Genomic DNA, 15,112 nt, shown 5'->3' with positions numbered 1-15,112 from the left:
TGATAAAATTGGTCATCAGTTTACCTTCTCAATTATGTAATGAGAATATATAGTAATAAGAAATTGACTCACATACACACACATAACACGATCAGACAGTTGGGATCAGCCCAAGATTTGACCCACTTTGAAAACATTTTGCCCTACCCCGACAATACTTAGCATTTTTTTTCCCTGAATAGTGAAAGGATTAGTAATGCCTTGTAAAATAATGAATCACCATTTTGAATTTGCGTTGAGAGAAAAATTTATATTTAGTATTTTGATTTTACTTTATTAAGTTACTTTTAGAGTAACTCTTCATAAAATTATTTTCTTCAATATTTTTCTGTAAAAATAAATTTATTAATTTAATTGTTAAATTAAAAAAATTTGTGTAAACTATATTTATAACTCTTATAAATAATTTTTAATATTTTATTAAATAAATTTAATTAATGTATATTAAATTTTTAAAAAATATAAATAAATGTTGATTATAAGATTTTGAATCAATAAAATTTAATTTATATACAAAAAGTTATTCAGATGAGTAAGTTTATTAAGAATTATTTCTAGAGCAATTTAATCCATGTATATGTATGTATAATAATGCATTAATCTTTTAGGTGGATTTTTCCTGGCAGTTTCGACATGTTATTGACGTCATATTTGATAATATTGAGACTGTCTTTTAGTTTTACCAATTATTTTCACAAAAAAAATAATAAAATAATACATCAAATGAGACATAGTTAAATAATATCCATTAAACCTATCGGTTGTTGAAATTGAAATACAAAAAAAATAAGTAGTTAGATTATATATCATGAAATCTTACAATCACTAGTACAAAAGAGGTGTACTACGTCGGATATTTTAGGCTTTTTACGTCAGAAAACGTACCGACGTAGAAGTGGAAGACGTAAATTTTACGTCGGACCTGCAAACTCGACGTAAATTTACGTCGGACATTACGAAATCCGACGTAAAAAAGTAGTAAAAAAACAAAAAAAAACATAAGAACGCGGGTAGAACGGCCCGTCCTGCAATCAGAACGGAGAACGGGTCGTTCTGCTTGCAGAACAAGCCATTATGCTTCGTATGTAACGCCTAATTCTAATACCCAAATTATACAATATAAAATTATAAAATTTTATAATATTTTATAATTATATCATTAACAATATCTATATATTTATTTAATAAAAATAAAAGTAAAGAAAAGAATATCTTGTGAATTTAATACATAACATATCGTTCTAATTATATTTAGAATAACGTATTATTTTACACATTATTCATTTTCCTTACTCTATTAATACAATATATATATTCATAACGGAAAGAAAATTACAATTAAAATAATATGATTGACAAGTAAAGTTATAACAGATCCATCAAATAGCCTCCGTATTCCAATTTCCTTCCACGTAGGACAGCAGTAATAATAACAGCAAAATGATCTGGAATCTCAAGTTGATCCATCTATTTATAATATATTTAATTAAAAAAAAACAAAGAAAAGAAAGGAGTAAGAACAATATCCAATAAATACAATAATTCGAACGAATAAACATAATTATTTATAAATAAAATTTTAACATATATATATATATATAAATATATATTTATACAGATTAAATATTAGATTTTCTTGATACAATAAAATTTGAATTATACTTGTAGTGACTAGTCAGGATAAATGAGCATCATTATAACACCAACCAACAAAAGATATTTCACCTCCATTTCTTACTCATTTAAATCCCCAAGGTTAAACCTCCAGCTACAAATAATTCAAACTTTATCGTCTATGGCCATAGAACAATATTTATCTTCATAAATACGTGAAGAAATAATAACAATTTGAGTCAGAGAGACTTTAACAGAACTATGTCATAGTTGATAATAAATATATTTATTATAAAATAATTAAATAATATAAAATGTGAATATATTAATAATTATTATGGATAAGGATAATCATAGAATAAGTAATAGTAATTAAAGGTTAAACAAATATATGAGGTTAGAAACACCCCACTAAATAATAAAAATAACATAAATAAATAAACATAATAATTAAAAGTTAAGTGGTTAGATGAGGTTAGGAACACCTCACTGAATAAATATAACAATAACATAGTAATTGAAAGTTAAGTAGTTAGATGAGGTTAGGAACACCTCACTGAATAAATATAACAATAACATAAATAAACATTAAAGTTAAGTAGTTAAATGAGGTTAAGAACACCTCACTGAATAAATATATAAATATAGTGAAGTTAGAAACACCTCACTGAATAAATATATAAATATATAAATATAGTGAAGTTAGAAACACCTCACTGAATAAATATATAAATATAGTGAAGTTAGAAAACACCTCACTGAATAAATATATAAATATATAAATATAGTGAAGTTAGAAACACCTCACTGAATAAATATATAAATATAGTGAAGTTAGGAAACACCTCACTGAATAAATATATAAATATATAAATATAGTGAAGTTAGAAACACCTCACTGAATAAATATATAAATATAGTGAAGTTAGGAAACACCTCACTGAATAAATATATAAATATATAAATATAGTGAAGTTAGAAACACCTCACTGAATAAATATATAAATATAGTGAAGTTAGGAACACCTCACTGAATAAATATATAAATATAGTGAAGTTAGGAACACCTCACTGAATAAATATATAAATATAGTGAAGTTAGGGGCACCCCACTAAATAAATATAATCAAATAAATGCATAAATAATTATACATAATAGTATATAAATTTTAAAAAGATAAGGTTCTCCTCCCCCTTACTTAGATAAGCAGGAGCTAAAACTTGAGCAGAACTTCCTCCTCTGGATTCCCTCTTTCTTTCCCTCTCTTTCCCTCTCTCTTTCTTTCTTTCTCTCTTCTCTTATTTTTTTACTCTCCGTGAGCTTTGTTTCTTCAGTTTTGATGTCTCTACCTATTTATAGTATTTATGGTAGTTACTATTCATATAATATTATATTAGAATTAAGTGGTTTTGGAATTCATTTGGATTCCACGGTTTCCCGCATTCTTATCCTATCCTTGAAAAATTTACTATTCATATAATATTATATTCGATTTAAGGAAATTGGAATTCCATTTGAATTCCGTATGATTACAGAATTTACTATTCATGATAAATACTATTCATTCAATTTAAATTTCCGATTGCAAAATTTACTATTCATGTGAATAGTAGTTTGAAATTTCAATCGATGCATTTTTGTAAAATTTACTATTCATATTTTTTTTTAAACTTAGCTAAATATTATCTATTTTCATTTTAATTAATTTATAACTATAAGAAATAATTTTATAATAATTATTAATTATTGTATAAAATTTGGGATGTTACAATTCTCCTCTCCTTTTAGAAATTTCGTCCTCGAAATTTTCCTGAAAGTAAAAATGGGTAAGCTTCTCATATCTTACTTTTGAATTCCCATGTAACATCACTACTAGATTGATGTACACTCTATCAATCTCTCCAAGGAATGTGTACAGGGTGAACAAACTTAATGAACCTATTTAATAGAATCCAAATAAGATCAAATTTCTTAAGCATGTCAGATATAACTACAACTAAGTTCATAGATACAAAATCTTATTTCCAAATTAGAACGTCTAAAGACGGTAAAAATATTAAAAACTCTAGTGTTTCACCTTAAACATTTGGTATACTATATACTAGTATCCAAATTCCTCTACTACTCTTTTCTCCTTAGGCTATGCATCTGCTGCGCCACTCTAATACATTTGAATATCTCCTAATCCCTTCCTATAAGATCTTCTTCCTTAATTTGAGATTACTAGGCTCATAGATTTTATCTTTGAACCTCAAAACACCATCAACTTCCAAGCGTAAAGAATTATCTATACCTCTACCAATATTTTCCACTTGGCTTACTAAGAAACAATTTAACTCCTGGGTCCTACATCCATTAATATATTAGTCCTTTCAATATATTCAATTTAATGCTCCTAAGGGTGAGCTCACACATCACGTTTAAGTTTCTAATTTCCTCAATCAAATTCAACCCTTACATTATCAAAAATGATAGATGAATGATCATCCTACTTAAGGCATTTGTTACCATATTACTTTAATTTTTATGACCCTTTCCAAGGATCAAGTACTAAAGCGTAAGTTTACTAGGTACGTATAATCAATCTCTAAGTCTTACCACCTTACCCAAGGCAAAAACATATCTACTACCTTGTCTTATGGTCTCATGTCTTGCCATCAAAATGAATCAACTAGTTATGTCTCTCTAATTTCTTTCAATAGTTCATTCTTTACTCGAGTCATATCCAGTTTCACACTACTAGGAGTAATTTCACAAGTCAAACTTAAATCTCTAATGTGAGCTAAAAGATACATCCCTTTAACCTTAAGAGGAGATGTATATAGAAGTTTCCTACTCAAAGTATCGACCACCATATTGACTCTTTCCAAATAACAACTGAGATTAAAATCTTAATCCTTAATAGTTTCCAACTATCTCTTCTGTCTCATATTCAACTCCTTTAGATCAAATAATTATGTAAGATTCTTATGATCACTAAATATCTCAAACTTAGAATCAAACCAGTAATGTCTCCAAAATCTTAAATGTAAATATTACAATCTCTAATTCAAGGTTATGGGTAAGGTAATTTTTCTCATAAATTTTACATACCTAGATGCCTAGAAATATAAGCTACTACCTTTCCTTCTTACATCAACGATCCATTCAAACCCGTTTTTTGAAACATCACTATATAACACATAACACTTACTAGAGTCTGATAATCTTAACACTAGGCAATCTTTCCTTAAGAGTTTGAAAACTACTTCCATACTTACTATTTCATAAAGGCAACTCTCCCTTCTTGGTTAATCCAAACAAAAGTAATGTTATTTTAGAAATTTTCTCAATAAATCTCTTATATTTAAGTTAATGCAAGAAAACTCTTAACCTTACTAATTGTCTTAGGTATCTCCCACTTAAACACAACTTCTATCATAGATAAATCTATATTATATCTTTACTAGAAATTACAAAATCTAGAAAATTCACTTCATACAATAGAAATTCATACTTAAATAGCTTGGCGTAAAGCTTTCTTGAATATATTTTCATCCTCAGTTTCAATATGATGATACCACATCCTAATTAAGGTCAATCTTACTAAACACACAAATATTCATTAATTGATCCCTAAGGTCATCTATTCACATTTACATACATGCATATCAAATCATATTAGAATACCTACTTTAAACCTTCATATATATCATCCTTAAGCACATGTATGAATCAATTACCATTTATTCCGTATAACTTGTACATGAATAGCTTTTTCCACATAACATCATATAACCTTAAAGAAACTTTTGATCCACAAGACAACACCTCAGAATATCATAATAAAATTGATTTCCTAATAACTCACAAATATCATGATAACATATATATCCCTTTAACAACTATCAAAGAAAATGATAAATAGAGAATTATACAGGCTATCACTCATATGAAGACTTGAAATTCTAAAATGATCATATACTTAGCTAAAAATTTTAAAAATTATAATAGATATAATTAGCGCTAACAGCTAGACCTTTATTCACTAAAATAGTCATAACGAAAATTCTAGATCTCCATTGTACCTGATTTTGGTGCCCTTAAAAAAATAACATTCAAGACTACAACTTTTATGAAGATCATAAAATCCAACTCTGTCAATATAATACTTGTACTGGCACAACAAAACTGCAGCTAAAACATTTCCTATATTGATCAGCCAAAAGAGCACACCAAAGTCTAAAGCCACAAAAATACCTTAAAATACTTCCAAACCATTATTTAAGTTTTCTCCTACAATTCTAAACCAAAATAAATCACATATTTATCACAAAGGGTTTAGAAGCTGGAATATAATCCTCATGCAACCTAACAAAAAAAATATATATGTAAGCATCAAATTTAATAAATCATATAATAAGATTTAAAAGTAATAAAGGAAATATAAATTAATTCCAGTAAAGGTGGCAGTGCCTCCTAGTTAGGAATAATTTATAACTTCTAAATCATGTAAAAAAAAAAATAACAAAGATACAAACTTTAACCTTTTATCAAGAATATTTAAAACTCCAATTCTCAACATACATCCTCCTTGGATTCGATCGCTACAAACTATAGACTTCGTCTACCAAACAAGCACGATAAACTCATAACTCACGGCCGATTGGATCGACATGCTCTGATACCATTAATGTAACGCCTAATTCTAATACCCAAATTATACAATATAAAATTATAAAATTTTATAATATTTTATAATTATATCATTAACAATATCTATATATTTATTTAATAAAAATAAAAGTAAAGAAAAGAATATCTTGTGAATTTAATACATAACATATCGTTCTAATTATATTTAGAATAACGTATTATTTTACACATTATTCATTTTCCTTACTCTATTAATACAATATATATATTCATAACGGAAAGAAAATTACAATTAAAATAATATGATTGACAAGTAAAGTTATAACAGATCCATCAAATAGCCTCCGTATTCCAATTTCCTTCCACGTAGGACAGCAGTAATAATAACAGCAAAATGATCTGGAATCTCAAGTTGATCCATCTATTTATAATATATTTAATTAAAAAAAAACAAAGAAAAGAAAGGAGTAAGAACAATATCCAATAAATACAATAATTCGAACGAATAAACATAATTATTTATAAATAAAATTTTAACATATATATATATATAAATATATATTTATACAGATTAAATATTAGATTTTCTTGATACAATAAAATTTGAATTATACTTGTAGTGACTAGTCAGGATAAATGAGCATCATTATAACACCAACCAACAAAAGATATTTCACCTCCATTTCTTACTCATTTAAATCCCCAAGGTTAAACCTCCAGCTACAAATAATTCAAACTTTATCGTCTATGGCCATAGAACAATATTTATCTTCATAAATACGTGAAGAAATAATAACAATTTGAGTCAGAGAGACTTTAACAGAACTATGTCATAGTTGATAATAAATATATTTATTATAAAATAATTAAATAATATAAAATGTGAATATATTAATAATTATTATGGATAAGGATAATCATAGAATAAGTAATAGTAATTAAAGGTTAAACAAATATATGAGGTTAGAAACACCCCACTAAATAATAAAAATAACATAAATAAATAAACATAATAATTAAAAGTTAAGTGGTTAGATGAGGTTAGGAACACCTCACTGAATAAATATAACAATAACATAGTAATTGAAAGTTAAGTAGTTAGATGAGGTTAGGAACACCTCACTGAATAAATATAACAATAACATAAATAAACATTAAAGTTAAGTAGTTAAATGAGGTTAAGAACACCTCACTGAATAAATATATAAATATAGTGAAGTTAGAAACACCTCACTGAATAAATATATAAATATATAAATATAGTGAAGTTAGAAACACCTCACTGAATAAATATATAAATATAGTGAAGTTAGAAAACACCTCACTGAATAAATATATAAATATATAAATATAGTGAAGTTAGAAACACCTCACTGAATAAATATATAAATATAGTGAAGTTAGGAATGTAACATCCCAAATTTTATACAATATTAATAAAAGGGTTATTTTTATGTATTTTAAATATTTATGAAATTATTAAAGGGTTTAAAAATGTAATATCCCAAATTTTAATAAATAAAACAAGTTATTTTGATTTTAAATATTTATTGAGGTTATTAGAAGGTTTGTCATATTTTTATTTAAGTATTTTACTATTTACGTATTTTACTATTCATGTATTTTACTATTCACGTATACGTTTTTCACTATTCATAAATACGTATTTACGTATTTGTAAATAGTATTTTACTGTGCATGTGCACAGTAACTGGCGCTACAGAGGGGGCTGCGGATCTGAAGTTTATAAATTTTAATAAATTTTATTATTTTAATGAATAGTGCATAGTGCATAGTAATTTATAATATTATTTTAATGAATAGTGCATAGTGCATAGTAATTTCAAAATTTCTATAAATAGGGGCCTAAGGTTTTGAAAATTTAGAATTCTAGAGAGAAGGAAATTCTGGAGAAATAGAGAGAGGAAAGAGAGAGGGAATCCAAAAGAGGAGGTTCTGCTCAAGTGGTAGCTCTTGTTTATCTAGGTAAGGGGGAGGAGAACCTTATCTCTTTAAAATCTTATATACTATTATGTATATTTATTTATGTCACTATATTTATTTATTTATTTATTTAGTGGGGTATCCCTAACCTCATCTATTTGCTTATATTTATTTAGTGAGGTGCCCTAACCTCATTATTGTTATATTTATTCAGTGAGGTGTTACTAACCTCATCTAACTCCTTAACTTTTAATTACTATATTTATATATTTATTCAGTGAGGTGTTCTTAACCTCATTTAACTACTTAACTTTTAATTATTATGTTTATTTATTTACGTTATTATTTAGTGGGGTGTTTCTAACCTCATATATTTGTTTAACCTTTAATTACTATTACTTATTCTATGATTATTCTTAAATCTATTTTGAGTAATTTTTTATGATTAATATAATTTGTTAAAATGTCTTTTACTCATTTTAAAGATAATTAATACTCTATGGCCATAGATGATAAAGTTTGAATTATTTGTAGCTGGAGGTTTAACCTTGGGGATTTAAATGAGTAAGAAATGGAGGTGGAATATCTTTTGGTTGGTGTTATAATGATGCTCATTTATCCTGACTAGTCACTACAAGTATAATTCAAATTTTATTGTATCAAGAAAATCTAATATTTAATTTGTATATATATTTATATATATATATATGTTAAATTTTTGTTTATAAATAATTCTGTTCATTCTTTTGAATTATTGTATTTATTGGATATTGTTCTTACTCCTTCCTTTCTTTGTTTTTAAATTAAATATATTATAAATAGACGGACCAACTTGAGGTTCCAGATCATTTTGCTGTCCTACATGGAAGGAAATTGGAATATGGAGGCTATTTGATGGATTTATTATAACTTTACTTGTCAATCATATTATTTTAATTGTAATTTTCTTTCTGTTATGAATATATATATTGTATTAAAAGAGTAAGGAAAAAGGAATAATGTGTAAAAGAATACGTTATTCTAAATATTTTAAAACGATATATTATATATTAAATTCACAAGATATTCTTTTCTTTACTTTTATCAAATAAATATATAGATATTATTAGTGATATAATTGCGAAAACATTATAAAAAAAAAATTTATAATTTTTATTGTATAAATTGGGTATTAGAATTTGGGCGTTACATTAATGGTATCAGAGCGGTCGATCCAATCGGCCGTGAGTTTACTATGCTTGTTTGATAGATGAAGTCTATAGTTACAGTAATTAAATCCAAAGAGGATGTATGTTGCGAATTGGAGTTTTAAATATTTTTGATAAAAACCAAAGTGTGAATCTTTGTTATTTTTATTATATGATTTAGAATTTATAAATTATTCCTAACTAGGAGGCACTGCCACCTTTACTGGAATTAATTTATATTTCTTTTATTATTTTTAAACCTTATTAAATAATTTATTAAATTTGATATTTACATATTGATTTTTTTTATGGGTTAAATTGTAAGAGGATTTTATTTTAGTTTCTAAGTTCTTTGTGCTAAATATGAAAGTTATTTTGGTTCAAGATTGTAGGAAGAAATTTAAATAATGATTTGGAAGTATCTTAAGGTATTTTTGGGGCTTTAGACTTTGGTGCACTCTTTTGCTGATCAATGCAGGGAATGTTTTAGCTGCAGTTTTGTGATGCCAGTACAAGTATTATATTGACAGAGTTGGATTTTATGAATTTCATAAAAGTTGTAAGTTGGATGTTTACTTGTCAAGGGCACCAAAATCAGGTACAATGGAGATCTAGAACTTTCGTTATGAATATTTTAGTGATCAAAAGTCTAGCTGTTAAGCGCTGATTTAATCTACTACAATTTTTGAAATTTTTAGTTAAGTATATGATCATTTTAGAATTTCAAGTCTTTATAAGAATGATAACTTATCCTGTTAGCTTTCTTTTGGTGATAAGTTTGGGATTATTTGGTGATTGGTTTGAGATTATTTGGTGATAGCCTATATAATTTTCTATGTATCATTTTCTTTGATAGTTGTTAAAGAGATATATATGTTGTCATGATATTTGTGAGTTATTAGGAAATCGATTTTATTCTAATATATTGAGGTGTTATCTTGTGGATCAAAAGTTTCTTTCAGGTTGTATGATGTTATGTGGTAAAGGTTGTTCATGTACAGGCTATACGGAGTAAACAGTAATTGATTCATACATGCTTAAGAATGGTATATATGAAGATTTATAGTAGGTATTCTAATATGATTTGATATGCATGTATGCTGATATGAGGATGGACGACCTTAGGAGTGAATTAATGAAGGTTGTGAGATTGACTTTAGGATGTGATATCATCATATTATAATTGAGGATGAAAATATATTCAAGACAGCTTATGCCAAGTTATCTAAGTATGAATTTTTATGAGGTGAATTTTCTAGGTTGTGTAATTTCTAGTGGAGATATAACGTAGATCTATTTATGATAGAAGTTGTGGGAGATACCTAGGTCAATTAGTTAGGTTAAGAGCTTTGTTGCATTAATTAATATAGGAGATTTATTGAGATAATTTCTAAGATAGTATTACCTGTGTCTGGATTAACCAAGGAGAGAGAGTTGCCTTTATGGAATAGTAAGTGTGATAGTAGTTTTGAAACTCTTAAGGAAAGATTGACTAGTGTTAAGATTATCAAACTTTAGTAAGTGTTATGTGGTATATAGTAATGCTTTGAAGACAGGTTTGGGTGGATTATTTCCATGACCTTGAATTAGAAGTCGTAATAGTTACGCTTGAAATTTTGGAAAACATTATTGGTATGATTCTAAGTTTGAGATATTTAGTGATCATAAGAATTTTACATAATTGTTTGATCCAAAGGAGTTGAATATGAGACAAAAGAGATAATTGGAAACTGTGAAGGATTAAGATTTTAATCTCAGTTGTTATTCAGAAAGAGTCAATGTGGTGGTCGATACTTTGAGTAAAAAAAAAAAAAAAAAAAAAAACTCTATATATCTCTTCTTATGGTTAAGGGATATCTTTTAGCTCACATTAAGAATTTAAGTTTGATTTGTGAAATTACTTCTAGTAGTGTGAAACTAGGTATGACTCGAGTAAAGAATGGACTATTGAAGGAAATTAGAGAAACATAATTAGTTGATTCATTTTGATGGCAAGACATGAAAGTATAAGACAAGATAGTAGAAAAGATTGGTAGAGGTATAAATAACCCTTATGCTTGGAAGTGGATGGTGTTTTAAGATAGAATCTATGTGCCTAATAATCTCGAATTAAGGAAGATGATCTTAGATAAATGACATAAGAGTACTCTTAACATTCAGTTAGGAGTTACTAAAATGTATCAGAGTAGCGCAGCGAAAACATGGCTTAGGAAGCAAACTGCGAGGAGCTATTCCTATTTTCAAGAAAATTTCGGGGACGAAATTTTTAAAAGGAGGGGAGAATTGTAACATCCCAAATTTTATACAATATTAATAAAAGGGTTATTTTTATGTATTTTAAATATTTATGAAATTATTAAAGGGTTTAAAAATGTAATATCCCAAATTTTAATAAATAAAACAAGTTATTTTGATTTTAAATATTTATTGAGATTATTAGAAGGTTTGTCATATTTTTATTTAAGTATTTTACTATTTACGTATTTTACTATTCATGTATTTTACTATTCACGTATACGTTTTTCACTATTCATAAATACGTATTTACGTATTTGTAAATAGTATTTTACTGTGCATGTGCACAGTAACTGGCGCTACAGAGGGGGCTGCGGATCTGAAGTTTATAAATTTTAATAAATTTTATTATTTTAATGAATAGTGCATAGTGCATAGTAATTTATAATATTATTTTAATGAATAGTGCATAGTGCATAGTAATTTCAAAATTTCTATAAATAGGGGCCTAAGGTTTTGAAAATTTAGAATTCTAGAGAGAAGGAAATTCTGGAGAAATAGAGAGAGGAAAGAGAGAGGGAATCCAAAAGAGGAGGTTCTGCTCAAGTGGTAGCTCTTGTTTATCTAGGTAAGGGGGAGGAGAACCTTATCTCTTTAAAATCTTATATACTATTATGTATATTTATTTATGTCACTATATTTATTTATTTATTTATTTAGTGGGGTATCCCTAACCTCATCTATTTGCTTATATTTATTTAGTGAGGTGCCCTAACCTCATTATTGTTATATTTATTCAGTGAGGTGTTACTAACCTCATCTAACTCCTTAACTTTTAATTACTATATTTATATATTTATTCAGTGAGGTGTTCTTAACCTCATTTAACTACTTAACTTTTAATTATTATGTTTATTTATTTACGTTATTATTTAGTGGGGTGTTTCTAACCTCATATATTTGTTTAACCTTTAATTACTATTACTTATTCTATGATTATTCTTAAATCTATTTTGAGTAATTTTTTATGATTAATATAATTTGTTAAAATGTCTTTTACTCATTTTAAAGATAATTAATACTCTATGGCCATAGATGATAAAGTTTGAATTATTTGTAGCTGGAGGTTTAACCTTGGGGATTTAAATGAGTAAGAAATGGAGGTGGAATATCTTTTGGTTGGTGTTATAATGATGCTCATTTATCCTGACTAGTCACTACAAGTATAATTCAAATTTTATTGTATCAAGAAAATCTAATATTTAATTTGTATATATATTTATATATATATATATGTTAAATTTTTGTTTATAAATAATTCTGTTCATTCTTTTGAATTATTGTATTTATTGGATATTGTTCTTACTCCTTCCTTTCTTTGTTTTTAAATTAAATATATTATAAATAGACGGACCAACTTGAGGTTCCAGATCATTTTGCTGTCCTACATGGAAGGAAATTGGAATATGGAGGCTATTTGATGGATTTATTATAACTTTACTTGTCAATCATATTATTTTAATTGTAATTTTCTTTCTGTTATGAATATATATATTGTATTAAAAGAGTAAGGAAAAAGGAATAATGTGTAAAAGAATACGTTATTCTAAATATTTTAAAACGATATATTATATATTAAATTCACAAGATATTCTTTTCTTTACTTTTATCAAATAAATATATAGATATTATTAGTGATATAATTGCGAAAACATTATAAAAAAAAAATTTATAATTTTTATTGTATAAATTGGGTATTAGAATTTGGGCGTTACAAGGAAACACCTCACTGAATAAATATATAAATATATAAATATAGTGAAGTTAGAAACACCTCACTGAATAAATATATAAATATAGTGAAGTTAGGAAACACCTCACTGAATAAATATATAAATATATAAATATAGTGAAGTTAGAAACACCTCACTGAATAAATATATAAATATAGTGAAGTTAGGAACACCTCACTGAATAAATATATAAATATAGTGAAGTTAGGAACACCTCACTGAATAAATATATAAATATAGTGAAGTTAGGGGCACCCCACTAAATAAATATAATCAAATAAATGCATAAATAATTATACATAATAGTATATAAATTTTAAAAAGATAAGGTTCTCCTCCCCCTTACTTAGATAAGCAGGAGCTAAAACTTGAGCAGAACTTCCTCCTCTGGATTCCCTCTTTCTTTCCCTCTCTTTCCCTCTCTCTTTCTTTCTTTCTCTCTTCTCTTATTTTTTTACTCTCCGTGAGCTTTGTTTCTTCAGTTTTGATGTCTCTACCTATTTATAGTATTTATGGTAGTTACTATTCATATAATATTATATTAGAATTAAGTGGTTTTGGAATTCATTTGGATTCCACGGTTTCCCGCATTCTTATCCTATCCTTGAAAAATTTACTATTCATATAATATTATATTCGATTTAAGGAAATTGGAATTCCATTTGAATTCCGTATGATTACAGAATTTACTATTCATGATAAATACTATTCATTCAATTTAAATTTCCGATTGCAAAATTTACTATTCATGTGAATAGTAGTTTGAAATTTCAATCGATGCATTTTTGTAAAATTTACTATTCATATTTTTTTTTAAACTTAGCTAAATATTATCTATTTTCATTTTAATTAATTTATAACTATAAGAAATAATTTTATAATAATTATTAATTATTGTATAAAATTTGGGATGTTACATCGTAGAACAACAAAAAAAAACGCCCACTACCTATACAAATAGAACGACCAAAAAATCGAATAAAACAGATAGCCAGAATAGCAATGCTAAGTAGAAAAGTGCTAACGAAACTTTGTTTCATACCTGAGGAGCAGCAACAATGTGCAAATGAGTAACAAAGAGTTCATCCCTCTACAAAAAACAAAAAAATGATTCAGTAACAAAGGAGAGAGAGAGGATTTACAGAGAAAAAAACGAAACGTGATGAAAAGTGAATGTGCGCGGTGTGTCTCGCGCTCTCTTATTCAAATTTGCGTCTTTTTTACGTCGGACCTGGTAGGGTCCAATGTAAAATGTCAAATCTACGTCGGACAAACATACATCCGACGTAGATTGGACTTTTTACGTCAGACCCTACCAGGTGCGACGTAAAAAAGTTCGCAAAAATTACAAAAATGCCACCGCATTTTTTTTACTACTAGTGAATTTTAGGTAATATGCTTATTTTCTACTAGTGAATTTTAATAGTTGGTGTATAATTATATATATATGTAAAATTTCTTTCTTTCACTTTGTTTTCTTAAGTACATTATAAATATTCTTCTTTAAAGGCAATCATATTTTCCACTGGAGGACACTACTAGAAAAGTGTCATTTTCTTGCAAATTTTCCTGCAAAAAAATATTCATAGAAATTTTTTGTGAATTTTCTTGCAAAAATATATTCGCAGAAATTTTTTACGAATTTTCCTACAATTTTAATAATCATAGAAATTTTGCTTCATGGTAAAAATTTACAGATATTT

The 15,112-nt window shown here is 26.6% G+C and overlaps 4 long non-coding RNA genes across 4 annotated transcripts; 2 read left to right on the top strand and 2 right to left on the bottom strand.

Annotated features, from left to right (window-relative positions):
* Nucleotides 1-1,197: 1,197 nt before the first annotated feature.
* LOC145949402 (uncharacterized) lies at nt 1,198-3,418 on the bottom strand. The gene is made up of 2 exons (XR_014427615.1): nt 2,814-3,418; nt 1,198-1,467 (listed from the first exon to the last, which is right to left on the bottom strand). It is a non-coding gene; the product is annotated as an uncharacterized LOC145949402 (long non-coding RNA).
* A 2,983-nt stretch (nt 3,419-6,401) lies between these two features.
* LOC145949399 (uncharacterized) lies at nt 6,402-14,404 on the bottom strand. The gene is made up of 2 exons (XR_014427612.1): nt 13,756-14,404; nt 6,402-6,671 (listed from the first exon to the last, which is right to left on the bottom strand). It is a non-coding gene; the product is annotated as an uncharacterized LOC145949399 (long non-coding RNA).
* LOC145949401 (uncharacterized) lies at nt 7,905-9,173 on the top strand. The gene is made up of 2 exons (XR_014427614.1): nt 7,905-8,236; nt 9,017-9,173. It is a non-coding gene; the product is annotated as an uncharacterized LOC145949401 (long non-coding RNA).
* On the top strand, nt 9,374-13,181 carry LOC145949400 (uncharacterized). Its single transcript, XR_014427613.1, has 2 exons — nt 9,374-12,244; nt 13,025-13,181. It is a non-coding gene; the product is annotated as an uncharacterized LOC145949400 (long non-coding RNA).
* Nucleotides 14,405-15,112: the final 708 nt, after the last annotated feature.

This window comes from Cajanus cajan, chromosome 6, assembly GCF_000230855.2.
Source record: "Cajanus cajan strain Asha chromosome 6, NIPB_CcT2T_4, whole genome shotgun sequence".
Classification (NCBI taxonomy): domain Eukaryota; kingdom Viridiplantae; phylum Streptophyta; class Magnoliopsida; order Fabales; family Fabaceae; genus Cajanus; species Cajanus cajan.
The sequence above is the reverse complement of the archived record's forward strand: the minus strand, read 5'-3'. Positions and strand labels throughout refer to the sequence as shown.